The following is a 21,371-nucleotide window of genomic DNA, read 5'->3' as shown; positions in this document are numbered from 1 at the left end:
AAGATAGAGCAAAGTTTTAATGAACTGAAACACTGTTTCTTTGTGAATTCAGTTAGTTGCCAGTAGCAGGCTCTTGTAATATGTGTACTTTTAAAGATTTATCAAAATTTGGTTAGCTGAATCTCAGTAACTTGTTGAATTCTGTTAGTTCCCAGTAGGCCACAGAAGTAATAAGTGGACTGTTCCGGAAATAGAAAAATTTTCACGAATGGAGTCAAAATTTCTAGATGATTTCAGAGAGTTCCCAATGGGACATGCTTGTATGAGTGTGCATTTCAATATATAGCAACATTTTTAAGAACGGAATCTAAGTATCACGGTGAATTCAGTAGGTCCCAAATAGGATTCACATGTAATAAGCTTGTTATTCAAGATAGAGCATCGTTTTAACGAACTGAAACACTGTTTCTTTGTGAATTCAGTTAGTTCCCAGTAGCAGGCTCTTGTAATATGTGTACTTTTAAATATTTATCAAAATTTGGTGAGCCGAATCTCAGAAACTTTGTGAATTCAATTAGTTCCCAATAGGCCGCAGTAGTAATAAGTGGACTGTTCGGGATATAGAAAATTTATCACGAATGGAATCAAAATTTCTAGGGGAATTCAGTGAGTTCCCAATGGGACATGCTTTTATGATTTTGCTTTTCAATATATATCAACATTTTAAGGAACGGAATCTAAGTATCATGTTGAATTCAGTAGGTCCCAATAGGATTCGCATGTAATAAGCTTGTTGTTCAAGATAGAGCAACGTTTTCACGAACTGAAACACTGTTTCTTTGTGGATTCAGTTCGTTCCCAGTAGCAGGCTCTTGTAATATGTGTACTTTTAAAGATTTATCAAAATTTGGTGAGCCGAATCTCAGAAAATTGGTGAATTCGGTTAGTTCCCAATAGGCCGCAGTAGTAATAAGTGGTGTGTTCGGGATATAGAAAAATTTTCACGAATGGAATTAAAATTTCTAGGCGAATTCAGTGAGTTCCCAATGGGACATGATTGTATGAGAGAGCTTTTCAATATATAGCAACATTTTAGGTTCAGAATCTAAGTATCATGGTGTATTCAGTAGGTTACCAATAGGATTCGCATGTAATATGCATGTTGTTCAAGATAGAGCAACGTTTTAACGAACTGAAACACCGTTTCTTTGTGAATTCAGTGAGTTCCCAGTAGCAGGCTCTTGTAATATGTGTACTTTTAAAGATTTATTAAAATTTGGTCAGCCGAATCTCAGTAAATTAGTGAATTCAGTTATTTCCCAAAAGTCCGCAGTCGTAGTAAGTGGAGTGTTCGGGATATCAAAAAATTTTCACGAATGGAATCAAAATTTCTAGGCGATTTCAGTGAGTTCCCAATGGGACATGATTGTATGAGTGAGGTTTTCAATATATAGCAACATTTTAGGAACAGAATCTATGTATCATGGTGAATTCAGTAGGTTCCCAATAGGATTCGCATGTAATAAGCATGTTGTTCAAGATAGAGCAACGTTTTAACGAACTGAAACACTGTTTCACTGTGAATTCAGTTAGTTCCTAGTAGCAGGCCCTTGTAATATGAGTACTTTTAAAGGTTTATCAAAATTTGGTGAGCAGAATCTCAGTAACATGGTGAATTCTCTTAGTTCCAAATAGGATAGTAGTAATAAATGGACTGTTCGGCGTACAGAAAAATTTTTACGAATGGAATCAAAATTACTTGGCGAATTCAGTCAGTTCCCAATGGGACATGCTTGTATGAGTGTGCTTTTCAATATATAGCGACATTTTAAGGAACGGATGCTAAGTATCATGTTGAATTCAGTAGGTTCCCAATAGGATTCGCATGTAATAAGCTTGTTATTCATGATAGCGCAACGTTTTAAGTAACTGAAACACTGTTTCTTTGTGAATTCAGGTATTTCCCGCTAGCCGGCGCTTGTACTATGTGTACTTTTAAAGATTTATCAAAATTTGGTGAGCCGAATCTGAGTAACATGGTGAATTCGGTTAGTTCCCAGTAGGCCGCAGTAGTAATAAGTGGAAGTTCGGGGTATAGAAAAATGTTCACGAATGGAATCAAAATTTCTAGGCGAATTCAGTGAGTTCCAATGGGACATGCTTGTATGAGTTTGCTTTTCAAAATAGAGCAACATTTTAAATAACGGATTCTAAGTATCATGGTGCATTCAGTAGGTTCCCAGTAGGATTCGCATGTAATAAGCTTGTTATTCAAGATAGCGCAACGTTTTAACGAACTGAAACACTGTTTCTTTGTGAATTCAGTTAGTTCCCAGTAGCCTGCTCTTGTAATATGTGTACTTTTAAAGATTTATCAAAATTTGGTGAGCCGAATCTGAGTAACATGGTGAATTCGGTTAGTTCCCAGTAGGCCGCAGTAGTAATAAGTGGACTGTTCCGGATATAGAAAAATTTTCACGAATGTAATCAAAATTTCTAGGCGAATTCAGTGAGTTCCAATGGGACATGCTTGTATGAGTTTGCTTTCAATATAGACCAACATTTCTGGAACGGAATCTAAGTATCATGGTGAAGTCAGTAGGTTCCCAATAGGATTCGCATGTAATAAGCTTGTTATTCAAGATAGAGCATTTTTTAACGAATTGAAACACTGTTTCTTTGTGAATTCAGTTAGTTCCCAGTGGCCTGCTCTTGTACTATGTGTACTTTTAAAGATTTATCAAAATTTGGTGAGCCGAATCTGAGTAACATGGTGAATTCGGTTAGGTCCCAATAGGCCGCAGTAGTAATAAGTGGACTGTTCGGGATATAGCAAAATAATCACGAATGGAATCAAACTTTCAAGGAGAAGTCACTGAGTTCCCAATGGGACATGCTTGTATGAGTTTGCTTTTCAATATAGAGCAACATTTTAAAGAACAGAATCTAAGTATCACGGTCAATTCAGTAGGTCCCCAAAAGGATTCGCATGTAATAAGCTTGTTATTCAAGATAGAGCATCGTTTTAACGAACTGAAACACTGTTTCTTTGTGAATTCAGTTAGTTCCCAGTAACAGGCTCTTGTAATATGTGTACTTTTAAATATTTATCAAAATTTGGTGAGCCGAATCTCAGTAACTTAGTGAATTCGATTAGTTCCCAATAGGCCACAGTAGTAATAAGTGGACTCTTCGGGATATAGAAAAATTATCACGAATGGAATCAAAATTTCTAGGCGAATTCAGTGAGTTCCCAATGGGACATGCTTGTATGAGTGTGCTTTTCAATATATAGCAACATTTGAAGGAACAGAATCTAAGTATCATGGTGAATTCAGGTGGTTCCCAATAGTATTCACATGTAATAAGCTTGTTGTTCAAGATAGAGCAACGTTTTAACGAACTGAAACACTGTTTCTTTGTGAATTCTGTGAGTTCCCAGTAGCAGGCTCTTGTGATATGTGTACTTTTAAAGATTTATCAAAATTTGGTGACCCGAATCTCAGTAAATTGGTGAAATCGGTTAGTTCCAAATAGGCCGCAAAATTTATAAGTGGACTGTTCGGGGTATATAAAAATTTTAACGAATGGAATCAAAATTTCTAGGAAAATTCCGTGAGTTCCCAATGGGACAAGCTTGTATGAGTGTGCTTTTCCGTATATAGCAATATTTTAAGGAACGGAATCTTAGTATCATGGTGAATTCAGTAGTTTCCCAATAGGATTCGCATGTAATAAGCATGTTGTTCAAGATAGAGCAACGTTTTAAAGAACTGAAACACTGTTTCTTTGTGAATTCAGTGAGTTCCCAGTAGCAGGCTCTTGTAATATGTGTACTTTTAAAGATTTATCAAAATTTGGTGAGTCGAATCTCTGTAACTTGATGAATTCGATTAGTTCCCTATAGGCCGCAGTAGTAATAAGTGGACTGTTCGGTATATAGAAAAATTATCACGAATGGAATCAAAATTTCCAGGCGAATTCAGTGAGTTCCCAATGGGACATGCTTGTATGAGTTTGCTTTTCAATATAGAGCAACATTTTAAAGAACGGAATCTAAGTACCACGGTCAATTCAGTAGGTCCCCAAAAGGATTCGCATGTAATAAGCTTGTTATTCAAGATAGAGCACCGTTTTAACGAACTGAAACTCTGTTTCTTTGTGAATTCAGTGAGTTCCCAGTAGCAGGCTCTTGTGATATGTGTACTTTTAAAGATTTATCAAAATTTGGTGAGCAGAATCTCAGGAACATGGTGAATTTGGTTAGTTCCATATAGGCCGCAGTAGTAATAATTGGACTGTTCGGGGTTTAGAAAAATTTTTACGAGTGGAATCAAAATTTCTTGGCGAATTGAGTCAGTTCCCAATGGGACATGCTAGTATGAGTGTACTTTCCAATATATAGCAACATTTTAAGGAACGGAATCTAAGTATCATGATGAATTCACTAGGTTCCCAATAGGATTCGCATGTAATAAGCTTGTTATTCAAGATAGAGCAACGTTTTAACGAACTGAAACCCTGTTTCTTGTTGAATTCAGTTAGTTCCCAGTAGCAGGCTCTTTTAATATGTGTACTTTAAAGATTTATCAAAATTTGGTGTGCCGAATCTCAGTAACTTTTTGAATTCGGTTAGTTCCCAATAGGCCACAGAAGTAAAAAGTAGACTGTTCCGGATGTAGAAAAATTTTCACGAATGGAGTCAAAATTTCTAGACGATTTCAGAGAGTTCCCAATGGGACATGCTTATATGAGTGTGAATTTAAATATATAGCAACATTTTAAAGAACGGAATCTAAGTATTACGGTGAATTCAGTTGTTCCCCAATAGGATTCGCATGTAATAAGCTTGTTATTCAAGATAGAGCATAGTTTTAACGAACTGAAACACTGTTTCTTTGTGAATTCAGTTAGGTCCCAGTAACAGGCTCTAGTGATATGTGTACTTTTAAAGATTTATCAAAATTTGGTGAGCCGAATCTCAGTAAATTGGTGAATTCGATTAGTTCCCAATAGGCCGTCGTAGTTATAAGTGGACTGTTCGGGATATAGAAAAATTATCACTAATGGAATCAAAATTTCTAGGCGAATTCAGTGAGTTCCCAATGGGACATGCTTGTATGAGTGTGCTTTTCAATATATAGCAACATTTGAAGGAACGGAATCTAAGTATCATGGTGAATTCAGTAGGTTCCCAATAGGATTCGCATGTAATAAGCTTGTTGTTCAAGATAGAGCAACGTTTTAACGGACTGAAACACTGTTTCTTTGTGAATTCAGTTAGTTCCCAGTAGCAGGCTCTTGTAATATGTGTACTTTTAAAGATTTATCATAATTTGGTCACCCGAATCTCAGTAAATTGGTGAAATCGGTTAGTTCCCAATAGGCCGCAGTAGTAATAAGTGGACTCTTCGGGATATAGAAAAATTTTCACGAATGGAATCAAAATTTCTAGGCGAATTCAGTGAGTTCCCAATACGATGTGCTTCTATGAGTCTGCATTTCAATATATAGCAATATTTTAAGGAACGAAATCTAAGTATCATTGTGAATTCAGTAGGGTCCCAATAGGATTCGTATGTAATAAGCATGTTGTTCAAGATAGAGCAACGTTTTAGCGACCTGAAACACTGTTTCTTTGTGAATTCAATGAGTTCCCAGTAGCAGGCTCTTGTAATATGTGTACTTTTAAAGATTTATCAAAATTTGGTGAGCCGAATCTCAGTAACTTGGTGAATTCGGTTAGTTCCCTATAGGCCGCAGTAGTAGTAAGTGGACTGTTCAAGATATAGAAAAATTTCCACGAATGGAATCAAAATATGTAGGCGAATTCAGTGAGTACCCAATGGGACATGCTTGTATGAGTGTGCTTTTCAATATATAGCAACATTTGAAGGAACAGAATCTAAGTATCCTGGTGAATTCAGGTGGTTCCCAATAGGATTCGCATGTAATAAGCTCGTTGTTCAAGATAGAGCAAGGTTTTAACGAACTGAAACACTGTTTCTTTGTGAATTCAGTGAGTTCCCAGTAGCAGGCTCTTGTACTATGTGTACTTTTAAAGATTTATCAAAATTTGCTGAGCCGAATCTGAGTAACATGGTGAATTCGGTTAGTTCCCAGTAGGCCGCAGTAGTAATAAGTGGACTGTTCCGGATATAGAAAAATTTTCACGAATGGAATCAAAATTTCTAGGGGAATTCAGTGAGTTCCCAATGGGACATGCTTGTATGAGTTTGCTTTTCAATATAGAGCAACATTTTGTGGAACGGAATCTAAGTATCATGGTGAAGTCAGTAGGTTCCCAATAGGATTCGCATGTAATAAGCTTGTTATTCAAGATAGAGCAACGTTTTAACGAACTGAAACACTGTTTCTCTGTGAATTCAGTTAATTCCCAGTAGCCTGCTCTTGTACTATGTGTACTTTTAAAGATTTATCAAAATTTGGTGAGCCGAATCTGAGTAACATGGTGAATTCGGTTAGTTCCCAGTAGGCCGCAGTAGTAATAAGTGGACTGTTCGGGATATAGAAAAATTTTCACGAATGGAATCAAAATTTCTAGGGGAATTCAGTGAGTTCCCAATGGGACATGCTTGTATGAGTGTGCTTTTTCCGTATATAGCAACATTTGAAGGAACGGAATCTAAGTATCATGGTGAATTCCGTAGGTTCCCAATAGGATTCGCATGTAATAAGCATGTTTTTCAAGATAGAGCAACGTTTTAACGAAGTGAAACACTGTTTCTTTGTGAATACAATTATTTCCCAGTAGCAGGCTCTTGTAATATGTGTACTTTTAAAGATTTATCAAAATTTGGGAGCCGAATCACAGTAACATGGTGAATTCGGTTAGCTCCAAATAGGCCGCAGTAGTAATTAGTGGACTGTTCGGGGTATAGAAAAATTTTTACGAATGGAATCAAAATTTCTTGGCGAATTCAGTCAGTTCCCAATGGGACATGCTTGCATGAGTGTGCTTTTCAGTATATAGCAACGTTTTAAGGAACGGAATCTAAGTATCATGGTGAATTCAATAGGTTCCCAATGGGATTCGCATGTAATAAGCTTGTTATTCAAGATAGAGCAACATTTTAACGAACTGAAACCCTGTTTCTTTGTGAATTCAGTTAGTTCCCAGTAGCCTGCTCTTGTACTATGTGTACTTTTAAAGATTTATCAAAATTTGGTGAGCCGAATCTGAGTAACATGGTGAATTCGGTTAGTTCCCAGTAGGCCGCAGTAGTAATAAGTGGACTGTTCAGGATATAGAAAAATTTTCACGAATGGAATCAAAATTTCTAGGCGAATTCAGTGAGTTCCCAACGGGACATGCTTGTATGAGTTTGCTTTCAAAATAGAGCAACATTTAAAGGTACGGAATCTAAATATCATGGTGAATTCAGTACGTTCCCAATAGGATTCGCATGTAATAAGCTTGTTATTCAAGATAGAGCAACGTTTTAACGAACTGAAACACTGTTTCTTTGTGAATTCAGTTAGTTCCCAATAGCCTGCTCTTGTACTATGTGTACTTTTAAAGATTTATCAAAATTTGGTGAGCCGAATCTGAGTAACATGGTGAATTCGGTTAGTTCCCAGTAGGCCGCAGTAGTAATAAGTGGACTGTTCCGGATATAGAAAAATTTTCACGAATGGAATCAAAATTTCTAGGCGAATTCAGTGAGTTCCCAATGGGAAATGCTTGTATGAGTTTGCTTTTCAATATAGAGCAACATTTTGTGGAAGGGAATCTAAGTATCATGGTGAAGTCAGTAGGTTCCCAATAGGATTCGCATGTAATAAGCTTGTTATTCAAGATAGAGCAACTTTTTAACGAACTGAAACACTGTTTCTCTGTGAATTCAGTTAGTTCCCAGTAGCCTGCTCTTGTACTATGTGTACTTTTAAAGATTTATCAAAATTTGGTGAGCCGAATCTGAGTAACATGGTGAATTCGGTTAGTTCCCAGTAGGCCGCAGTAGTAATAAGTGGACTGTTCGGCATATAGAAAAATTTTCACGAATGGAATCAAAATTTCTAGGCGAATTCAGTGAGTACCCAATGGGACATGCTTGTATGAGTGTGCTTTTCAATATATAGCATCATTTGAAGGAACAGAATCTAAGTATCATGGTGTATTCAGGTGGTTCCCAATAGTATTCACATGTAATAAGTTTGTTGTTCAAGATAGAGCAACGTTTTAACGAACTGAAACACTGTTTCTTTGTGAATTCTGTGAGTTCCCAGTAGCAGGCTCTTGTGATATGTGTACTTTTAAAGATTTATCAAAATTTGGTGACCCGAATCTCAGTAAATTGGTGAAATCGGTTAGTTCCAAATAGGCCGCAAAATTTATAAGTGGACTGTTCGGGGTATATAAAAATTTTAACGAAGGGGCTGGGGATTTAGCTCAGTGGTAGAGCGCTTACCTAGGAAGCGCAAGGCCCTGGGTTCGGTCCCCAGCTCCAAAAAAAAAAAAAGAACCAAAAAAATTTTAACGAATGGAATCAAAATTTCTAGGAAAATTCAGTGAGTTCCCAATGGGACATGCTTGTATGAGTGTGCTTTTCCGTATATAGCAACATTTTAACGAACGGAATCTTAGTATCATGGTGAATTCAGTAGTTTCCCAATAGGATTCGCATGTAATAAGCATGTTGTTCAAGATAGAGCAACGTTTTAAAGAACTGAAACACTTTTTCTTTGTGAATTCAGTGAGTTCCCAGTAGCAGGCTCTTGTAATATGTGTACTTTTAAAGATTTATCAAAATTTGGTGAGCCGAATCTCTGTAACTTGATGAATTCGATTAGTTCCCTATAGGCCGCAGTAGTAATAAGTGGACTGTTCGGGATATAGAAAAATTATCACTAATGGAATCAAAATTTCTAGGCGAATTCAGTGAGTTCCCAATGGGACATGCTTGTATGAGTGTGCTTTTCAATATATAGCAACATTTGAAGGAACGGAATCTAAGTATCATGGTGAATTCAGTAGGTTCCCAATAGGATTCGCATGTAATAAGCTTGTTGTTCAAGATAGAGCAACGTTTTAACGGACTGAAACACTGTTTCTTTGTGAATTCAGTTAGTTCCCAGTAGCAGGCTCTTGTAATATGTGTACTTTTAAAGATTTATCAAAATTTGGTGAGCCGAATCTCAGTAACTTGGTGAATTCGGTTAGTTCCCTATAGGCCGCAGTAGTAATAAGTGGACTGTTCAGGATATAGAAAAATTTCCACGAATGGAATCAAAATTTCTAGGCGAATTCAGTGAGTTCCCAATGGGACATGCTTGTATGAGTGTGCTTTTCAATATATAGCAACATTTGAAGGAACAGAATCTAAGTATCCTGGTGAATTCAGGTGGTTCCCAATAGGATTCGCATGTAATAAGCTCGTTGTTCAAGATAGAGCAACGTTTTAACGAACTGAAACACTGTTTCTTTGTGAATTCAGTGAGTTCCCAGTAGCAGGCTCTTGTACTATGTGTACTTTTAAAGATTTATCAAAATTTGGTGAGCCGAATCTGAGTAACATGGTGAATTCGGTTAGTTCCCAGTAGTCCGCAGTAGTAATAAGTGGAGTGTTCGGGATATAGAAAAATTTTCACGAATGGAATCAAAATTTCTAGGCGAATTCAGTGAGTTCCCAATGTCACATCCTTGTATGAGTTTGCTTTTCAATATAGAGCAACATTTTGTGGAAGGGAATCTAAGTATCATGGTGAAGTCAGTAGGTTCCCAATAGGATTCGCATGTAATAAGCTTGTTATTCAAGATAGAGCAACGTTTTAACGAACTGAAACACTGTTTCTCTGTGAATTCAGTTAGTTCCCAGTAGCCTGCTCTTGTACTATGTGTACTTTTAAGATTTATCAAAATTTGGTGAGCCGAATCTGAGTAACATGGTGAATTCGGTTAGTTCCCAGTAGGCCGCAGTAGTAATAAGTGGACTGTTCGGGATATAGAAAAATTTTCACGAATGGAATCAAAATTTCTAGGGGAATTCAGTGAGTTCCCAATGGGACATGCTTGTATGAGTGTGCTTTTTCCGTATATAGCAACATTTGAAGGAACGGAATCTAAGTATCATGGTGAATTCCGTAGGTTCCCAATAGGATTCGCATGTAATAAGCATGTTTTTCAAGATAGAGCAACGTTTTAACGAAGTGAAACACTGTTTCTTTGTGAATACAATTATTTCCCAGTAGCAGGCTCTTGTAATATGTGTACTTTTAAAGATTTATCAAAATTTGGAAGTCGAATCACAGTAACATGGTGAATTCGGTTAGCTCCAAATAGGCCGCAGTAGTAATAAGTGGACTGTTCGGGGTATAGAAAAATTTTTACGAATGGAATCAAAATTTCTTGGCGAATTCAGTCAGTTCCCAATGGGACATGCTTGCATGAGTGTGCTTTTCAGTATATAGCAACGTTTTAAGGAACGGAATCTAAGTATCATGGTGAATTCAATAGGTTCCCAATGGGATTCGCATGTAATAAGCTTGTTATTCAAGATAGAGCAACATTTTAACGAACTGAAACCCTGTTTCTTTGTGAATTCAGTTAGTTCCCAGTAGCCTGCTCTTGTACTATGTGTACTTTTAAAGATTTATCAAAATTTGGTGAGCCGAATCTGAGTAACATGGTGAATTCGGTTAGTTCCCAGTAGGCCGCAGTAGTAATAAGTGGACTGTTCAGGATATAGAAAAATTTTCACGAATGGAATCAAAATTTCTAGGCGAATTCAGTGAGTTCCCAACGGGACATGCTTGTATGAGTTTGCTTTCAAAATAGAGCAACATTTTAAGGTACGGAATCTAAGTATCATGGTGAATTCAGTATGTTCCCAATAGGATTCGCATGTAATAAGCTTGTTATTCAAGATAGAGCAACGTTTTAACGAACTGAAACACTGTTTCTTTGTGAATTCAGTTAGTTCCCAATAGCCTGCTCTTGTACTATGTGTACTTTTAAAGATTTATCAAAATTTGGTGAGCCGAATCTGAGTAACATGGTGAATTCGGTTAGTTCCCAGTAGGCCGCAGTAGTAATAAGTGGACTGTTCCGGATATAGAAAAATTTTCACGAATGGAATCAAAATTTCTAGGCGAATTCAGTGAGTTCCCAATGGGAAATGCTTGTATGAGTTTGCTTTTCAATATAGAGCAACATTTTGTGGAAGGGAATCTAAGTATCATGGTGAAGTCAGTAGGTTCCCAATAGGATTCGCATGTAATAAGCTTGTTATTCAAGATAGAGCAACGTTTTAACGAACTGAAACACTGTTTCTCTGTGAATTCAGTTAGTTCCCAGTAGCCTGCTCTTGTACTATGTGTACTTTTAAAGATTTATCAAAATTTGGTGAGCCGAATCTGAGTAACATGGTGAATTCGGTTAGTTCCCAGTAGGCCACAGTAGTAATAAGTGGACTGTTCGGGATATAGAAAAATTTTCACGAATGGAATCAAAATTTCTAGGCGAATTCAGTGAGTTCCCAATGGGACATGCTTGTATGAGTGTGCTTTTCAATATATAGCAACATTTGAAGGAACAGAATCTAAGTATCCTGGTGAATTCAGGTGGTTCCCAATAGGATTCGCATGTAATAAGCTCGTTGTTCAAGATAGAGCAACGTTTTAACGAACTGAAACACTGTTTCTTTGTGAATTCAGTGAGTTCCCAGTAGCAGGCTCTTGTACTATGTGTACTTTTAAAGATTTATCAAAATTTGCTGAGCCGAATCTGAGTAACATGGTGAATTCGGTTAGTTCCCAGTAGTCCGCAGTAGTAATAAGTGGAGTGTTCGGGATATAGAAAAATTTTCACGAATGGAATCAAAATTTCTAGGCGAATTCAGTGAGTTCCCAATGGGACATGCTTGTATGAGTTTGCTTTTCAATATAGAGCAACATTTTGTGGAAGGGAATCTAAGTATCATGGTGAAGTCAGTAGGTTCCCAATAGGATTCGCATGTAATAAGCTTGTTATTCAAGATAGAGCAACGTTTTAACGAACTGAAACACTGTTTCTCTGTGAATTCAGTTAGTTCCCAGTAGCCTGCTCTTGTACTATGTGTACTTTTAAGATTTATCAAAATTTGGTGAGCCGAATCTGAGTAACATGGTGAATTCGGTTAGTTCCCAGTAGGCCACAGTAGTAATAAGTGGACTGTTCGGGATATAGAAAAATTTTCACGAATGGAATCAAAATTTCTAGGGGAATTCAGTGAGTTCCCAATGGGACATGCTTGTATGAGTGTGCTTTTTCCGTATATAGCAACATTTGAAGGAACGGAATCTAAGTATCATGGTGAATTCCGTAGGTTCCCAATAGGATTCGCATGTAATAAGCATGTTTTTCAAGATAGAGCAACGTTTTAACGAAGTGAAACACTGTTTCTTTGTGAATACAATTATTTCCCAGTAGCAGGCTCTTGTAATATGTGTACTTTTAAAGATTTATCAAAATTTGGAAGTCGAATCACAGTAACATGGTGAATTAGGTTAGCTCCAAATAGGCCGCAGTAGTAATAAGTGGACTGTTCGGGGTATAGAAAAATTTTTACGAATGGAATCAAAATTTCTTGGCGAATTCAGTCAGTTCCCAATGGGACATGCTTGCATGAGTGTGCTTTTCAGTATATAGCAACGTTTTAAGGAACGGAATCTAAGTATCATGGTGAATTCAATAGGTTCCCAATGGGATTCGCATGTAATAAGCTTGTTATTCAAGATAGAGCAACATTTTAACGAACTGAAACCCTGTTTCTTTGTGAATTCAGTTAGTTCCCAGTAGCCTGCTCTTGTACTATGTGTACTTTTAAAGATTTATCAAAATTTGGTGAGCCGAATCTGAGTAACATGGTGAATTCGGTTAGTTCCCAGTAGGCCGCAGTAGTAATAAGTGGACTGTTCAGGATATAGAAAAATTTTCACGAATGGAATCAAAATTTCTAGGCGAATTCAGTGAGTTCCCAACGGGACATGCTTGCATGAGTTTGCTTTCAAAATAGAGCAACATTTTAAGGTACGGAATCTAAGTATCATGGTGAATTCAGTATGTTCCCAATAGGATTCGCATGTAATAAGCTTGTTATTCAAGATAGAGCAACGTTTTAACGAACTGAAACACTGTTTCTTTGTGAATTCAGTTAGTTCCCAATAGCCTGCTCTTGTACTATGTGTACTTTTAAAGATTTATCAAAATTTGGTGAGCCGAATCTGAGTAACATGGTGAATTCGGTTAGTTCCCAGTAGGCCGCAGTAGTAATAAGTGGACTGTTCCGGATATAGAAAAATTTTCACGAATGGAATCAAAATTTCTAGGCGAATTCAGTGAGTTCCCAATGGGAAATGCTTGTATGAGTTTGCTTTTCAATATAGAGCAACATTTTGTGGAAGGGAATCTAAGTATCATGGTGAAGTCAGTAGGTTCCCAATAGGATTCGCATGTAATAAGCTTGTTATTCAAGATAGAGCAACGTTTTAACGAACTGAAACACTGTTTCTCTGTGAATTCAGTTAGTTCCCAGTAGCCTGCTCTTGTACTATGTGTACTTTTAAAGATTTATCAAAATTTGGTGAGCCGAATCTGAGTAACATGGTGAATTCGGTTAGTTCCCTATAGGCCGCAGTAGTAATAAGTGGACTGTTCGGGATATAGAAAAATTTTCACGAATGGAATCAAAATTTCTAGGCGAATTCAGTGAGTACCCAATGGGACATGCTTGTATGAGTGTGCTTTTCAATATATAGCATCATTTGAAGGAACAGAATCTAAGTATCATGGTGTATTCAGGTGGTTCCCAATAGTATTCACATGTAATAAGCTTGTTGTTCAAGATAGAGCAACGTTTTAACGAACTGAAACACTGTTTCTTTGTGAATTCTGTGAGTTCCCAGTAGCAGGCTCTTGTGATATGTGTACTTTTAAAGATTTATCAAAATTTCCTGAGCCTAATCTCAGTACTTGGTGATTTCGGTTAGTACCCAATAGGCCGCAGTAGTAATAAGTGGACTAGTCAGGATATAGAAAAATTTTCACGAATGGAATCAAAATTTCTTGGCGAATTCCATGAGTTCCCAATATGATGTGCTTGTATGAGTGTGCATTTCAATATATTGCAACATTTTAAGGAACGGAATCTAAGTATCATGGTGAATTCAGTAGGTTCCCAATAGGATTCGCATGTAATAAGCTTGTTATTCAAGATAGAGCAACGTTTTAACGAACTGAAACACTGTTTCTTCGTGAATTCAGTTAGTTCCCAATACCCTGCTCTTGTACTATGTGTACTTTTAAATATTTATCAAAATTTGGTGAGCCGAATCTGAGTAACATGGTGAATTCGGTTAGTTCCCAGTAGGCCGCAGTAGTAATAAATGGAGTGTTCGGGGTATAGAAAAATGTTCACGAATGGAATCAAAATTTCTAGGCGAATTCAGTGAGTTCCCAATGGGACATGCTTGTATGAGTTTGCTTTCTAAATAGAGCAACATTTTAAGGAACGGAATCTAAGTATCATGGTTAAGTCAGTTGGTTCCCAATAGGATTCGCATGTAATAAGCTTGTTATTCAAGATAGAGCAACGTTTTAACGAACAGAAACACTGTTTCTTTGTGAATTCAGTGAGTTCCCAGTAGCCTGCTCTTGTACTATGTGTACTTTTAAAGATTTATCAAAATTTGGTGAGCCGAATCTGAGTAACATGGTGAATTCGGTTAGTTCCCAGTAGGCCGCAGTAGTAATAAGTGGACTGTTCAGGATATAGAAAAATTTTAACGAATGGAATCAAAATTTCTAGGCGAATTCAGTGAATTCCCAATGGGACATGCTTGTATGAGTTTGCTTTCAAAATAGAGCAACATTTTAAGGTACGGAATCTAAGTATCATGGTGAATTCAGTAGGTTCCCAATAGGATTCGCATGTAATAAGCTTGTTATTCAAGATAGAGCAACGTTTTAACGAACTGAAACACTGTTTCTTTGTGAATTCAGTTAGTTCCCAATAGCCTGCTCTTGTACTATGTGTACTTTTAAAAATTTATCAAAATTTGGTGAGCATAATCTGAGTAACATGGTGAATTCGGTTAGTTCCCAGTAGGCCGCAGTAGTAATAAGTGGACTGTTCCGGATATAGAAAAATTTTCACGAATGGAATCAAAATTTCTAGGCGAATTCAGTGAATTCCCAATGGGACATGCTTGTATGAGTTTGCTTTCAAAATAGAGCAACATTTTAAGGTACGGAATCTAAGTATCATGGTGAATTCAGTAGGTTCCCAATAGGATTCGCATGTAATAAGCTTGTTATTCAAGATAGAACAACGTTTTAACGAACTGAAACACTGTTTCTTTGTGAATTCAGTTAGTTCCCAATAGCCTGCTCTTGTACTATGTGTACTTTTAAAGATTTATCAAAATATGGTGAGCCGAATCTCAGTAAATTGGTGAAATCGGTTAGTTCCCTATAGGCCGCAGTAGTAATAAGTGGACTGTTCGGGATATAGAAAAATTTTCACGAATGGAATCAAAATTTCTAGGCGAATTCAGTGAGTACCCAATGGGACATGCTTGTATGAGTGTGCTTTTCAATATATAGCATCATTTGAAGGAACAGAATCTAAGTATCATGGTGTATTCAGGTGGTTCCCAATACTATTCACATGTAATAAGCTTGTTGTTCAAGATAGAGCAACGTTTTAACGAACTGAAACACTGTTTCTTTGTGAATTCTGTGAGTTCCCAGTAGCAGGCTCTTGTGATATGTGTACTTTTAAAGATTTATCAAAATTTCCTGAGCCTAATCTCAGTACTTGGTGATTTCGGTTAGTACCCAATAGGCCGCAGTAGTAATAAGTGGACTAGTCAGGATATAGAAAAATTTTCACGAATGGAATCAAAATTTCTTGGCGAATTCCATGAGTTCCCAATATGATGTGCTTGTATGAGTGTGCATTTCAATATATTGCAACATTTTAAGGAACGGAATCTAAGTATCATGGTGAATTCAGTAGGTTCCCAATAGGATTTGATGTAATAAGCTCGTTTTTCAAGATAGAGCAAAGTTTTAATGAACTGAAACACTGTTTCTTTGTGAATTCAGTTAGTTGCCAGTAGCAGGCTCTTGTAATATGTGTACTTTTAAAGATTTATCAAAATTTGGTTAGCCGAATCTCAGTAACTTGTTGAATTCTGTTAGTTCCCAGTAGGCCACAAAAGTAATAAGTGGACTGTTCCGGAAATAGAAAAATTTTCACGAATGGAGTCAAAATTTCTAGATGATTTCAGAGAGTTCCCAATGGGACATGCTTGTATGAGTGTGCATTTCAATATATAGCAACATTTTAAAGAACGGAATCTAAGTATCACGGTGAATTCAGTAGGTCCCAAATAGGATTCACATGTAATAAGCTTGTTATTCAATATAGAGCATCGTTTTAACGAACTGAAACACTGTTTCTTTGTGAATTCAGTTAGTTCCCAGTAGCAGGCTCTTGTAATATGTGTACTTTAAATATTTAACAAAATTTGGTGAGCCGATTCTCAGTAACTTGATGAATTCGATTAGTTCTCAATAGGCCGCAGTAGTAATAAGTGGACTGTTCCGGATATAGAAAAATTATCACGAATGGAATCAAAATTACTAGGAGAATTCAGTGAGTTCCCAATGGGACATGCTTTTATGACTTTGCTTTTCAAAATATAGCAACATTTTAAGGAACGGAATCAAAGTATCATGGTGAATTCAGTAGGTCCCAGTAGGATTCGCATGTAATAAGCTTTTTGTTCAAGAAAGAGCAACGTTTTTACGAACTGAAACACTGTTTCTTTGTGGATTCAGTTCGTTCCCAGTAGCAGGCTCTTGTGATATGTGTACTTTTAAAGATTTATCAAAATTTGGTGAGCCGAATCTCAGAAAATTGGTGAATTCGGTTAGTTCCCAATAGGCCGCAGTAGTAATAAGTGGAGTGTTCGGCATATAGAAAAATTTTCACGAATGGAATTAAAATTTCTAGGCGAATTCAGTGAGTTCCCAATGGGACATGATTGTATGAGTGTGCTTTTCTATATATAGCAACAATTTTAGAAAAGGAATCTAAGTATCATGGTGAATTCAGTAGATTCCCAATAGGATTCGCATGTAATAAGCTTGTTATTCAAGATAGAGCATCGTTTTAACGAACTGAAACCCTGTTTCTGTTTGAATTCAATTAGTTCCCAGTAGCAGGCTCTTGTGATATGTGTCCTTTTAAAGATTTATCAAAATTTCCTGAGCCTAATCTCAGTACTTGGTGATTTAGGTTAGTACCCAATAGGCCGCAGTAGTAATAAGTGGACTAGTCAGGATATAGAAAAATTTTCACGAATGGAATCAAAATTTCTAGGCGAATTCCATGAGTTCCCAATATGATGTGCTTGTATGAGTGTGCATTTCAATATATTGCAACATTTTAAGGAACGGAATCTAAGTATCATGGTGAATTCAGTAGGTTCCCAATAGGATTCGATGTAATAAGCTCGTTTTTCAAGATAGAGCAAAGTTTTAATGAACTGAAACACTGTTTCTTTGTGAATTCAGTTAGTTGCCAGTAGCAGGCTCTTGTAATATGTGTACTTTTAAAGATTTATCAAAATTTGGTTAGCTGAATCTCAGTAACTTGTTGAATTCTGTTAGTTCCCAGTAGGCCACAGAAGTAATAAGTGGACTGTTCCGGAAATAGAAAAATTTTCACGAATGGAGTCAAAATTTCTAGATGATTTCAGAGAGTTCCCAATGGGACATGCTTGTATGAGTGTGCATTTCAATATATAGCAACATTTTTAAGAACGGAATCTAAGTATCACGGTGAATTCAGTAGGTCCCAAATAGGATTCACATGTAATAAGCTTGTTATTCAAGATAGAGCATCGTTTTAACGAACTGAAACACTGTTTCTTTGTGAATTCAGTTAGTTCCCAGTAGCAGGCTCTTGTAATATGTGTACTTTTAAATATTTATCAAAATTTGGTGAGCCGAATCTCAGAAACTTTGTGAATTCAATTAGTTCCCAATAGGCCGCAGTAGTAATAAGTGGACTATTCGGGATATAGAAAATTTATCACGAATGGAATCAAAATTTCTAGGGGAATTCAGTGAGTTCCCAATGGGACATGCTTTTATGATTTTGCTTTTCAATATATATCAACATTTTAAGGAACGGAATCTAAGTATCATGTTGAATTCAGTAGGTCCCAATAGGATTCGCATGTAATAAGCTTGTTGTTCAAGATAGAGCAACGTTTTCACGAACTGAAACACTGTTTCTTTGTAGATTCAGTTCGTTCCCAGTAGCAGGCTCTTGTAATATGTGTACTTTTAAAGATTTATCAAAATTTGGTGAGCCGAATCTCAGAAAATTGGTGAATTCGGTTAGTTCCCAATAGGCCGCAGTAGTAATAAGTGGTGTGTTCGGGATATAGAAAAATTTTCACGAATGGAATTAAAATTTCTAGGCGAATTCAGTGAGTTCCCAATGGGACATGATTGTATGAGAGAGCTTTTCAATATATAGCAACATTTTAGGTTCAGAATCTAAGTATCATGGTGAATTCAGTAGGTTACCAATAGGATTCGCATGTAATATGCATGTTGTTCAAGATAGAGCAACGTTTTAACGAACTGAAACACCGTTTCTTTGTGAATTCAGTGAGTTCCCAGTAGCAGGCTCTTGTAATATGTGTACTTTTAAAGATTTATTAAAATTTGGTCAGCCGAATCTCAGTAAATTAGTGAATTCAGTTATTTCCCAAAAGTCCGCAGTCGTAGTAAGTGGAGTGTTCGGGATATCAAAAAATTTTCATGAATGGAATCAAAATTTCTAGGCGATTTCAGTGAGTTCCCAATGGGACATGATTGTATGAGTGAGGTTTTCAATATATAGCAACATTTTAGGAACAGAATCTATGTATCATGGTGAATTCAGTAGGTTCCCAATAGGATTCGCTTGTAATAAGCATGTTGTTCAAGATAGAGCAACGTTTTAACGAACTGAAACACTGTTTCACTGTGAATTCAGTTAGTTCCTAGTAGCAGGCCCTTGTAATATGAGTACTTTTAAAGGTTTATCAAAATTTGGTGAGCAGAATCTCAGTAACATGGTGAATTCTCTTAGTTCCAAATAGGATAGTAGTAATAAATGGACTGTTCGGCGTACAGAAAAATTTTTACGAATGGAATCAAAATTACTTGGCGAATTCAGTCAGTTCCCAATGGGACATGCTTGTATGAGTGTGCCTTTCAATATATAGCGACATTTTAAGGAACGGATGCTAAGTATCATGTTGAATTCAGTAGGTTCCCAATAGGATTCGCATGTAATAAGCTTGTTATTCATGATAGCGCAACGTTTTAAGTAACTGAAACACTGTTTCTTTGTGAATTCAGGTATTTCCCAGTAGCCTGCGCTTGTACTATGTGTACTTTTAAAGATTTATCAAAATTTGGTGAGCCGAATCTGAGTAACATGGTGAATTCGGTTAGTTCCCAGTAGGCCGCAGTAGTAATAAGTGGAAGTTCGGGATATAGAAAAATTTTCACGAATGCAATCAAAATTTCTAGGCGAATTCAGTGAGTTCCAATGGGACATGCTTGTATGAGTTTGCTTTTCAAAATAGAGCAACATTTTAAATAACGGATTCTAAGTATCATGGTGCATTCAGTAGGTTCCCAGTAGGATTCGCATGTAATAAGCTTGTTATTCAAGATAGCGCAACGTTTTAACGAACTGAAACACTGTTTCTTTGTGAATTCAGTTAGTTCCCAGTAGCCTGCTCTTGTAATATGTGTACTTTTAAAGATTTATCAAAATTTGGTGAGCCGAATCTGAGTAACATGGTGAATTCGGTTAGTTCCCAGTAGGCCGCAGTAGTAATAAGTAGACTGTTCCGGATATAGAAAAATTTTCACGAATGGAATCAAAATTTCTAGGCGAATTCAGTGAGTTCCAATGGGACATGCTTGTATGAATTTGCTTTTCAAAATAGAGCAACATTTTAAGGAACGGATTCTAAGTATCATGGTGAATTCAGTAGGTTCCCAGTAGGATTCACATGTAATAAGCTTGTTATTCAAGATAGAGCAACGTTTTAACAAACTGAAACACTGTTTCTTCGTGAATTCAGTTAGTTCCCAATACCCTGCTCTTGTACTATGTGTACTTTTAAATATTTATCAAAATTTGGTGAGCCGAATCTGAGTAACATGGTGAATTCGGTTAGTTCCCAGTAGGCCGCAGTAGTAATAAATGGAGTGTTCGGGGTATAGAAAAATGTTCACGAATGGAATCAAAATTTCTAGGCGAATTCAGTTAGTTCCCAATGGGACATGCTTGTATGAGTTTGCTTTCTAAATAGAGCAACATTTTAAGGATCGGAATCTAAGTATCATGGTGAAGTCAGTTGGTTCCCAATAGGATTCGCATGTAATAAGCTTGTTATTCAAGATAGAGCAACGTTTTAACGAACAGAAACACTGTTTCTTTGTGAATTCAGTTAGTTCCCAGTAGCCTGCTCTTGTACTATGTGTACTTTTAAAGATTTATCAAAATTTGGTGAGCCGAATCTGAGTAACATGGTGAATTCGGTTAGTTCCCAGTAGGGCGCAGTAGTAATAAGTGGACTGTTCAGGATATAGAAAAATTTTAACGAATGGAATCAAAATTTCTAGGCGAATTCAGTGAATTCCCAATGGGACATGCTTGTATGAGTTTGCTTTCAAAATAGAGCAACATTTTAAGGTACGGAATCTAAGTATCATGGTGAATTCAGTAGGTTCCCAATAGGATTCGCATGTAATAAGCTTGTTATTCAAGATAGAGCAACGTTTTAACGAACTGAAACACTGTTTCTTTGTGAATTCAGTTAGTTCCCAATAGCCTGCTCTTGTACTATGTGTACTTTTAAAGATTTATCAAAATTTGGTGAGCATAATCTGAGTAACATGGTGAATTCGGTTAGTTCCCAGTAGGCCGCAGTAGTAATAAGTGGACTGTTCCGGATATAGAAAAATTTTCACGTATGGAATCAAAATTTCTAGGCGAATTCAGTGAGTTCCCAATGGGACATGCTTGTATGAGTTTGCTTTCAATATAGACCAACATTTGTGGAACGGAATCTAAGTATCATGGTGAAGTCAGTAGGTTCCCAATAGGATTCGCATGTAATAAGCTTGTTATTCAAGATAGAGCATTTTTTAACGAATTGAAACACTGTTTCTTTGTGAATTCAGTTAGTTCCCAGTGGCCTGCTCTTGTACTATGTGTACTTTTAAAGATTTATCAAAATTTGGTGAGCCGAATCTGAGTAACATGGTGAATTCGGTTAGTTCCCAATAGGCCGCAGTAGTAATAAGTGGACTGTTCGGGATATAGCAAAATAATCACGAATGG

The sequence above is a fragment of the Rattus norvegicus genome, chromosome 6 (genome assembly GCF_021556685.1).
Source record: "Rattus norvegicus strain SHRSP/BbbUtx chromosome 6, alternate assembly SHRSP_T2T, whole genome shotgun sequence".
Lineage (NCBI taxonomy): Eukaryota > Metazoa > Chordata > Mammalia > Rodentia > Muridae > Rattus > Rattus norvegicus.
This window is presented reverse-complemented; position numbering follows the sequence as displayed.